Raw genomic sequence first — 11,799 nt, 5'->3', positions numbered from 1 at the left:
TTGTATCATGGATACAGAGTAAGATAAAACAGCCACCAAAAGTATCATCTTGACAACAAAGCAAAAAAACCCTCAAAACCACAAAGATCAATAAGAATGAGAACTTTGAAAATACTGCTTTTTACAAAATTTCCCTATATTTATATCACAAATCAAAACATGGCCCTACATTACAATAATTTCCATGCAAAATATCTTCTAAAATCAACAGCTTATATCTCTTTAGGAATATGCACAAGTGATTCACAAGGTAGTGTGTATATATATAAGCAATAAACAAAGAACAGAACAGAAATTAATGCAGTTATCATGAAAGAAAGAAAATCTAATTTCTAAAACATTAATTTGTACTGTTCCTTGAGTATGGAAGCCATGATTATACAATAGTACTGGTGTAGCTGTTTTCATCAGTCTTTCATTTTTCTTTCTGTCCCAATTCCTATTTAGCTCAGATGCTCTGCTTCCGTCCCCAGAAAAAAGAGCTCTGTAGCTTGAAAGCTTGTTCTTTCCAACAACTGAAGCTGGTCCAATAAAGGATGTTACCTCATTTACCTTGTCTCTTTCATCTTCCAAGTTCTTTACAAATATATCTAATTCTCAAAGCAGCCCTATGAAAGGAGGGAGATCTAATCATTCCCATTTTACAGATGGGGAAACTGAGACAGTGAATGTAGGTGACTTCTATAAGGCCAATGAGGGAGTAACTATCAGAATCAAGATTAAAAACAAGATTTCTTGGGGTGAATCCTCACCCCCAACTGGCCACTTTCAGATACGTAAAATGGTTGGAGTGGAATAAAAACTCCATATCCATCCTGGGGAGGATTTCTCTGGTGAAGGCACTGAGAGTGACAGTACTAAGGCTGCCTCCTGAGGACTCTCTTGCAAACCCTGGCATAAAGGATATGTCGGGGGGCCGTTGCAAGTGAGAGGGGTGTGTTGGGGTAAAAGATTCCAGGCAGCGCTGCAGCTCATAGGGTAGCCCAGGGAGGCTGTCATAAATTTAGACGGATCCTTTGTGCTGTCTAAATTACACCAGAGGCCTCTCCAGCTCCAGGAACAGCCCACATTTGGAAGGGCACAAAGGCAGTTTAAAACAACCATTGCTCCCTCTTCCCGGGGCTTCAAATTCTGTGCTTTTCTTCTTAGAGGCACAGCCCAGAATCTGCTGCCAGGTTTCTAGTTCTGTGCTTAGATCTCTAGACCATGTCACTTCTTACCCAAATTAATAAGCCCGATACAAGTCCCTGAGGGTTCAACACTGAATTTCACATGTAGGAATAATGGAAATGAACCATCGCTCTTCAAAGTGTTTGCCTTCAGTCTTCATCACAGTTTTCCACATTAATCATGCTAAGCACTCAAACAGCAGACTTCTTTTACTAAAACCATATTGTAATATTGTCCCTGTGTACAGCACTAAGGGGTTCCATTCTGCCTTCTGCGCAAACATGTAACTCCCACTGATTCATTAAAAATGAATTGTTTTCCACTCTGCAATGACTGCAGTACAACATTATCTGTTAAGTATACAAAGGCCAGAGTACTGCAGGCAGTTGTGGTGAATATTGAGTTTTTATTCCCATCCATTGCTTATCAAAAGAAGCCTCTGTGATTTTAATGTGCAATCATTTCAGAGTTGTGTGACATATGAACAATAGCTAGTTACATCTGAGGTGTTCTCTCAATTAAAGGTTGGTTGTTCAAGATTAAACTTGGCATCATGTTTTAGCAGAGCTATAAAATTTATTTGTGTAATTAATTTTTAATATGTTGTTTATATGTTTAAAGACCTCAATCCTACTCTCTTTTTCCCTAGGTAATCCTAGAAGTCTAACTATTAGAATATCTGTTCTTCAACACAAAGGTGTTATTGGTAATGGTCCTGAAAGTGTAACTTTGCCTCAACAAGCTGGGACTATCTAGTAGGCTCTGAAGTGATTCATACGCTATTTAGACACTGATTATATTGTCTTCTCCAGGGGATACAAATCATTTTAATTTTTTGAATGTTCTATAATGCATCTCTTTTATCAATGCATGCTTTCCAAAAAATCTACTGTACATTTTTTCATAGTAATGTGCTGTAATTTATATGACAGCCTCTTTGAAAATATGGCAATTATACGAGATTACCAGGGACCAAGGCTGCACATTTTAGAGCATGTGAGCTGGATTCTGTCCCTTCTCCAGCTTCAACTACCAAAATTATTTATTGTTTCCAATCTGCTGCATCTGGCAACAGAGAGGTGAAACAAAGGGTCTGGTTGCATTTGCAAAACCTTTACTGTTGTAGCTGGTAGAACAGTTAAACAACACATTCAGCCAATTTAAACACACTTTTATTAAAAATGATGCTCCCAATTGTGTAAGTTGTTTCATCTGGTGGGCCACTCTTGGGAGTCTTGCTGACTTCCAGGCAGGAGAACTCCATGCTGTGGAGCTCATTGTAGGAGTAGGGCCTATATATAGAATACTGAATAGCTACCACTCTGTCTTTTCACTGAAAACAGAGGCGTAGGACACACCTATCGTCTTGCCATCTCACATTGGCTAGTTCAGGCAGCTCCCCGCCTAGCATGCTAGCCTTTGTGAATCGCAGTCCTTGGCGCCTTTCTCTCCTCATTCATTGTATAGGGAGCCTAGGTGCCTAACTCAAGCTTTGGGAATCCCAGTGATTTTCTAGATGCCTTGAAGTTAGGGGTGGTGATGCTCAGGGTTGGCATGCCTGAGTTTCTTTGTGAATGTAGCTCTCACATCCCATCCTCTTCCCTTCTCTCAGCTTTCCTGTATTCTTTTCATAGCCCCAGATTGCCTTCTTATCCTAATCCTCGCCATCAGTGTTTCTCTTCCCATGCCTTTAATATTGACAAAGTACCAAGTTATAGGACGTTCTTGTGTGCTGGTCTTTCAGATGCCTGTTAATAATGCTAGCTCAAGACCAGCTCTGTGCCAGTATGCTATAATGCCTCCTGCTCCACTTTGAAGATGCCACAACCTGGTATTGAGGTTTATTTTGATACCAAAAAGGTCTTGGTGAAATCAACTACACCTGTGTGTTAAAAACAGAAAGCTTTCTTTGAAACAAAGCGGAATCTACAACAATTCAAATAATAGGCCCTTCTTTCATCCTTTACGCATTTAAGTTTTCCTGTTGGGATACTTTGTAAAATCTGTTGAATCATAAGAGGAATTTATATGTTCTTAAAATAACATTAGACGTTTGAATGTCAGTTAAGAATTCTTGAAGTTAAAACATACCATCAATATATTATATATATATATTGCATGAATGTATGTGCACTTTTTTACAAACTCAGGGATTTGTAATTTAATGTAACTATAAAGCATACTCCTGGAAAACAATCTTATGTTAAGAATTCTGAGTCAGATCCTCTGCTGCTATAAATTTGTGTAGCTCAACAGACCTCTGTGAAGCTATGCCTAATCCCAGTAGCTGTGTACCTGGCCCCAAATATGAATCATCTATATGCCGGTTTCTTTTGAAAGAATCAACATGCTTTCTTAGAACTTCAATCCTTTGAACTGCAACCCTTTATTTTTACAAAGGATAATTATACCTTTATTTTAGCATTTTCTCCCCACACTGTTATATCTTTATGCCATATTATGGCCCCAATTCAGAAAGGTACTAAGCACATGTCTAAATCAGAGTTCATGAGTAGTCCTATTTAAGTCAGTCTCCTGAATTCTCAGTTTTGGTCAGGCCTCTTTATAGCAAGCGATGCAGCATAAAGGATCTGTAAAATAAATTGCACCTACACTCACTTTAAGGTCCTTTTATGCTGTCAGGTGTTAAGAGACACTCCTCCCTCCCCTGCATGAATGAAAATCAGGTCTAATGGCATATTTCTAAACTTATGTGATTGAAGTTAGACATAGGCTTCAGCAGCCTGAATCGGAACCATTATTCCTACTCTCAGGAGCTTACAACACAACTAAATTCTGAACTTTCAACTGTAGCCTGAAAATGGGCCAGAAACAGTGTTGTTACCAGTCATCCTTTAACCTTTGGCAAATTTTGCTGTAGACATTTTTAAAATCAATTTTGTAAGCTTGTGGATATATTTAAATTCAAATAATAATTATAAGGTATGAATTGGGAAAGAAGGAAGTTTTCAGGTCCCTAGGCAGATGACACCTGAAGATAAGTCAGGAGGGCCTGTTGCTTTTCAAGCTTTTAGGAAAATTTGTCAAATAACAGTTATCTCCTGTTCCAATAATGTGTATTTTTAATTCTTTGCTGTGTCTTTTGGTGTGAATTATAGAGGGGGTGTCCTCTGGCTATTAAGTCTTGTCTTTGAATTTCTTGGATATTTCACTTAATTATTTTGAGTGTGTGTGTTTGCAATCAGTGTGTAAACATCATTTATGGGATTTTTTTAAAGTTTAAAATTAGATAGAAATGATTAATTTCATATGTTGGATAATAGCTTTAGCAGCACCATGTTCTCAAATATAAACATATGTGTGATCAAAGATATCTCACACAGCGTACTGCATGTCAGATATTTTTCTTCACCACCAATATCAGCTGTAAAACTAGTTCTTCCACTGTTGGAAGATTTAAACTGTTGAAATCTCAGATTTTAAACCACCCATGAATCATCAGAGTTAATTATGCAGCTGGGAGCATGAAAGTCTCTTGTATTTATTTACCTTATGTTAAAATTAATCAAGTCTGATCTTCTCCTGTCAAAGTAGTTCTTGTTTCTAAGGTTATATAAGAGAAATGTTCACAGGATACATTATCCCACATTGTCTTTGGAGCAAGTACCTACGGCTGACACCAGCCCTGTATGGAACATCTATGGCAGCCTTTTAAAAGTGGCAGAATTCATTTGTGTAATGGTAAGGCTGATTTCTTCCTCCACGTAAGTTATCTGACCTCCCCACTCTAATTGGTTTAAAGATGTTATATCTGACAGAGTTAATCTACTTTCCATGAGCTTTGATTCTGTGTGACACATTAGAACAACATGTGCAAATGTATTCAGAATGGACAACTAAATTGAAGCCTACAGTAGAAATCTAGGGTCTGTTTTAATTTATCTTTGATCAATATACTTTGAAAAGACTGAATAAAACATGGATGGAGCTAATAAAGAGAACCCTTGCTTGTAAACCCTTGCTTGTTTAGATACCAGAGCTAATTCACAACAGACAGGTGATCAACACATCTTCAAATTCTGAACCACCAGAGAGTAAACATTACAGATACTCCATAGAGCTTCTTGTCTGCACATACAGTGAATCTGATTCATCACTGAGTTGAATTAAATCTTCAAATATCTGTCCATAGCTTATATTTATTTACTTAACCATTGTGTAGACTGGAGCCATTGAAATTAAGGTGTTATAGCGAAAGAACCTTAATGTTAAAAAATACTTGTCAGTTCCTGCTGCAGGTTCCTATTTTCTCTCTGACACCTTCAAAAATGATCTTCTGTGTCAGTGACTCATTTGGGGTTTTTTAATCATAGCTACCGTATTTTATTTTCCACTCCCTTCATAGATTGCCCATCACTTACTCAGGTTTTACTATTACAGACACATTCCCTTCATATATTTTCCCCAAATTCTTAGCATGTTATAACTTATTTAACATATAACATATATATAAGTTATTTATTCTATATTCCACTCATTACTTGCTTCTACTCCAGCCAGTTTGCTATTGCATAGGCCCTTCTTTACTTGGAGCATTAAATACAAACATTTTGTACTGTTAGCATTTAACAGTCTCAGTACACATGAAAGCATTCTTGTTTTTCCAAGGCCTGATTCAAAGTGCACTGAAGTTGGTGGGAACCTTTCATTGACTTCAGTGGGTTTTGGAGTAGGCCACTATACCTCACCATCTAAGGAATAAATGGTCCACTCCTTTTATGAAAGGAGTTGATGTGGTTTAAGGCTAGGACACTGGATTGGAAGTCAGGAGAACTAGGTCTTCTAATCCCAGCTCCACTGTTGGCTTCACATGTGAACTTGGGCAAGTTGCACCATCTCTTTGAACCTCTCTTTGAGCCCTCTCTGTAAAAATCATTTGTAAAGGGTTTCGGAAAGCTGTGGAACAAGAGTGTTGTAGAAGTAATCAATGTAATCATTAAATACTTCAGGAAAAAACAATCTCCACAGGAATTTAAATCAAGTAGTGAATGAATTACTTTTGACAATGTTTGATAATATTACATCATTAGTTGTTGTTTTCTAGGGGAAAATACTTTCATTTACATTATAAACACTGGTGCAAGGTTTCACTAGAAGAGAAAATATTCATTTTGAATTACAGAAAAATGGTATCAATTTATTAAACATGCATAAGGTAGAACAAGGTCAGTTGGCATGAAAAGCATTTAGTGCTGTTCGCATACTACACCCATCAATTAATGATGAGATCCAGTGATGGCCTGTTTGAGAGAACAAGAAAGATGCTCTGTTTCTTGAATATGTTAACAGTGAATTACAGTCCCTTAGCATATACTGTACAGCAGTTCATTATGGTACAAAGAAAATAGGACTGTGTATATATATATGCCATGCCCATTGTTGCTTTTATTTGATAAGCAGATCTTAAGTAAATATGGATAATTAATTCCCCACTTCTTCCTGGTCCAAGAAACATGCCTGATCTTGTGAGGTGCTGAGATTTATTAATTTCCATTAATGCAACTGAAAAAAGGTATTTTATAGCCTTCACTATGGAATGGATGCTCATGGTCTTTAAAACTCATTAGTTTAGGACTCCATTCCCTGTACTGGTGCAGAAAGTTCCTTTGCCGGGAGAACCGAAAATATATTAACTGGTGAATGTGTAAAATATGGAGATGCTGGAACTGACATTTGGAGATGTTAGGCAGCAGAACTGATTAACTGATATGTTAGAGAAGGAGTTGGTTTATTGGTCAGGGAGTGAAGCTGTGGAAAGTCATTTATATACATTTCTTATTTGCTTTGCACTAGCACCTTGGACCCCTAGTCCTGGACCAAGATTCCATTGTGTTAGGTACCATACACACACACAACACATACACAATCCCTGGCCAAAAGAGCTTACAATCTAAGTATAAGAAAAGAGAGAGATGGCTACAGATAGACAAGGAAACAATGAGAGAATAGCAGTCAGCATGATACACATATAACTGAGAGGGGTTCATGGCAGCGCATGCATTACTTTTCACTCTGGCTAGTAGCTTTAGTTTTCAAAGAAGTAGATTTCTGTCAAGGCCTGTCTTTTGCATAAGTTAATTACTGTGGAAGAGTAGTTTTATCTCTGCAAGAAGAATAAAAAAGGATGAAGCAATACTAAGTTTATAATTATCATTGTCTCTACAAAAAGAGAACCGTGAATATGTAAGCTGCATGCTGACAAAAGAATTTTCAAGACATGGAAAGCCCATTAGAGAGTGACAAGATCCTGCTAGGAATTTTCTACAGAAAAATTACATGGTAATGATAGAGATATTGTTTTGTTCTCTTTGCAATGAACTCAAGTGGACTTGTGTTATAATTATTGCATAGAAATCTTTTGATCTTGCTTAGTGATTGCTGCATCAATTTCTGTCCCTATTTCTTCAGTAAAAACTTTACTCTTGGCATCAGGAAGAAACAATGATTTGCTGGCTGAAGCAAATAGTAGAATAGGTAGAAATAGTTTATTTGCAGTGTGTAACTTATTCCATTCAGGGGCTAGCTACCTGATAATGTGTTGCTTCAGTTCATATTGTATATACTGTGCCAAAGTCATTTTATTCAGAGCTTTTTATGTTCATATGAACAGATAGCATACCAAGCAAGTTAGTGAAGAATTGATTAACATTCGGGGGTGTGTGTGTGTGTGTGTGTGTGTGTGTGTGTGTGTGTGTGTGTGTGTGTGTGTGTGTGTGTGTGTGTGTGTGTGTGTGTGTGTGTGTGTGTGTGTGTGAGAGAGAGAGAGAGAGAGAGAGAGAGATCCTCTGCTAGTATACTGGTCCAGAGATCCTGTGTTATAAGACACTAGTCTATCTGAAGAATTTTGAGCAATGCATGTTTGAGGGAAGATGTGAGGATTTCCTTTATGTGGTATCTGAGGAATTGCAATCTTCAGATTTTTAAGTAGAATAAATTTTTGCACCATTTTTATCCTTGTTACAAAGATTGTCCCAATACTTTATAATATTGTCCCAGTATAATGCCATTTGCATTCATGTGCTAAAAAGTTGGAACTAATCATTCTGATGACAAAACAAGAATGGCAAAACGTGAATCCATTCTTTGAGAGGTATTGTGGCCCCAGCAGGTAGGGCAATGGACAGGAAAATGAGAACTAGGTTTTTCTCTTGGCTCCACCACTGACCTGCTGTGTGGCCTTGGGCAAATCTCTTTCCACTCTGAGGCTCTATTTCCCCTCCCATCTTTTCTGTCCTATCTATTTAGATTTTAAGGTCTTCAGGGCAGGGACTGTCTTTTACTCTGTTTGTACTGGGCCTAATGGGGCCCTTATCTAGGTTAGGGTCTCTAGATGCTACTATAATACTAATAATTATAATAAAAATGACCATACTGAAATGAGAGAAGAAATAAATTCTAATGACAACTTAAGGGCCAGATCCTGCTGCATATGACTCAATGGCAAATTTGACATTAACTTTAATGGGAGTATCATTAGGGCCTTACTAATTTACAGTTATCTTGCGGTCTGTCTCAAATGCAATATCGCCTGCATCCTGTTTGTAAGTTACAATTCTGAATAAAAGTGCTAAAAATGCATAATCACAGTGTAACAATTTGATCCAATTTATTAAACATTTTAAGAAAATGCTACTAATTCTTTAATTTACTCTGTTTTCTAACAAAATACAACCACAATTTTAGCTCTGGCCCAGAGACAATTGCAATGGCAGTATTCTACAGTAACAGCACCCAGTGATGATATAAGCTGTGGGTTGTTCTGGGTTGTTACTGGAGAATGCTGACACAAATGTTTTTAGGTGTGTCCATCAGAACAACTATAGTGTATCACTGGTTCTTTCATTCTCATTAGTAATACTGAAGTAACTGCTGCTATAGTATCTACAAAATTAGTGCAGGGATAAAAGTTCCATTTATTTTGCTCTCCAGATAGGTTAGAGGCACATGACTGCTATTTGCTGCTTTTTATAACTCCAGGTAGTAGGAGTATGTATAATTCATTGTTCTTAGGAGGTGTTTGTAGGAGTACAGGTAAAACATCAAAGCTGTAGATGATGTGTTTTGATAGATATTGACAGAAGAATGAGTGGATTATGTACCTCATTTTCTGCTAGAAAGCTATTTCTATTCAATTTTATGTTAAAAGGCGTTGGTATTGATTTAATTTGGGATATGGTTTTGAAAGTTCTAATAACAAATCTTCTTTTGCCTGCAGCAGAATTTGAGCACTGGCTTCTCTTGGCCCTGCAGTTATAAAACTTAGGCAAAAAGATCAAAGCAGTTCCCATGAATTTTCCTTATTCCATCCTGGGGGTGCAGTGGGGGTGGAAATCTATCAAATACTCACAAAATGTGCTTTCCTGCTCAAATTGCTCTGCTCACTGTCTCAGCCCTTGGTATTTTTCTTTAGTGTTCTGACTTGACTTGCAGTGGCAGTCATGATCATAAATAAATTAAATAGAAAATACATGGAAACCCTATGCAGCAAAGTGCTATAGTTTCACATAGCACTAATACAATTAGATAAAAATAGTGATTGCTTTGTTTGTAAATGAGATATTTAGTCAGTGGGCTATCTCTGCTTTGCATAGGGAACAATTGGTGACATATTTAGTACTGTCACACACATTTCTGTTAGCTCAGATGGATAATGGGGTTCAAAAAAGAACTAGATAAGTTCATGGAGGCTAGATCCATCAATGGCTATTAGCCAGAATAAGCAGGAATTGCTGTTTGCCAGAGGCTGGGAATGGCTGACGGGATGGATCATTTGATGATTACCTGTTCTGTTCATTCCCTCTGAAGCACCTGGCATTGGATGTTGTCAGAAGACAGGACATTAGGCTAGATGGACCATTGGTCTGACTCAATTTGGCTATTCTTACGTTCTTATTTGCAGCAAACAGCTGATAAGTAGTTTAGTGTATGGTTTTATGAAAGTAGGGTCCAGATTCCAATTTAAACCAATGGGAGTTTTGCTTGATTAATGACTGGGCCAAAAGAAAAACTTCTAATTTGGCTCTTCTCCAGAATTTGCTGTCACTGTTTACTTAATCTGTTTTATGATGACTTTAGCTGGAGAAAGTGTGTAGGTGGGAACCTTACTCAAAAGTGTAACAGCTATGGAGATTGGGACTTAGTGACATGTAAAGTCACTAACATGATATTTTGACTTTGTTTCTTGATTATCTGAGTGTATTTCTTAGATCTCTCAACTTGAGTAGATCAAACACTTTCCTTCAAAACCTTCCCTTGATGAAAAATTGGGGTTTTGACTAAATGCTATCGTAATACAAACAATAAATTTTCACAGAAAGTGTCTGCTTTCTCTGAAAACTTTCTATTTTTCAACAGAAAATCTAAAAATTGAAAGTTTTAGACCAAAAACTGATGATTTTTTTTTTGGCCAAAAAATGACAATTTTTAGGCTTTTGGTTTTTTGATGAAATATCTAAATTTTCTGCAGAAAAAAACCATTTTCCAAACAGCTCTACTCTGAACATGGTAACACAGATGGATATGTTTGAGTCTGACATTAGAGCTGGATGAAATGCTTAGTGTGAAAAGTTTAGGCAGGAGCTGGACTAAATTTGTCTGTTTTTTGCATTAAACATTCATGAAAATATGGAACAAGTGCAAGAGTTTTTGCACAGAAAAAAGAAATTGAGCAAACTGTTGACCAGGAGTATTAGGGTGAGTTTTCAAGAGTGCTTAAAAAAGAACAGAGAGGAGGAAGGTGGCTGTAAAATAGTGATATTTACTGTACCTATTGACTACGTATATAGGCTTGGGAGGATTAGATGTTTATCAATAAGTGTCAATAAATGTCAGTTTCACCATAGGCACACAAATCAATTAAAAAAAATTCCTTTGCTGATCATTGAAACTTACAAATCAGCAAAGTGAGAAAAAGCTTCTTGAGAACTTAGTTTGATTTAAGGATATTTACTTTATATATTTTGATATGTGATGTTGACAGTTTGTATTTCAATGGTTACAAAGCTTTAAGTTTTTGAATCTCAGCATGTGTCATTGAATCATTTTCTAGCTCCCCATGATTTCGCACAACTGTGAAAATTTAAATCAATAAAAATCTAAAAAATGCTTAAATATAAACATTGATATTATCCATCAAAATTATATCTATAAAAAATCAAGTTCTGCCAAGCCTAATCATATAGCTGTAGATATCTTACATGTAGTATGTTTCTATCTATGTAGCTAACACGCTTAGGTAGCCCTGATCACTGTGCTATCTCACTGTCTCATAATCTTTGACATGTTTATTCTCGCAACACCCCTGCAAGGTAGGGAAATACAATTATCCCCATTTTACATAAGGGGAACTGAGGCACAGAAAAGCTAAATGACTTGCCCAAGGTCATTTAGGAATTCGGTGGCAGAGCAAGGAATTAACCCAGATCTTCTAAATCCTAAAATGGTGCCCTACACCCGCTCAGTCGATCCAGAAATCGACATACTAAGACCACCTTCGCAAGTGGTGCAGTGCAGTGAAGACGGCGCGCAGAAGAGGAGCAGAGAAGTCGACGGGAGTTACGCAAATTTTTTGCGTAGCTTGCGTAGCTCCTGTCGACTGCCGCCGAATCC

The sequence above is a fragment of the Emydura macquarii genome, unplaced genomic scaffold (genome assembly GCF_026122565.2).
Source record: "Emydura macquarii macquarii isolate MOO-44397 ecotype Brisbane River unplaced genomic scaffold, CSIRO-AGI_Emac_v2 contig_383, whole genome shotgun sequence".
NCBI lineage: Eukaryota > Metazoa > Chordata > Testudines > Chelidae > Emydura > Emydura macquarii.
Note: the sequence above shows the minus strand (reverse complement) of the source record.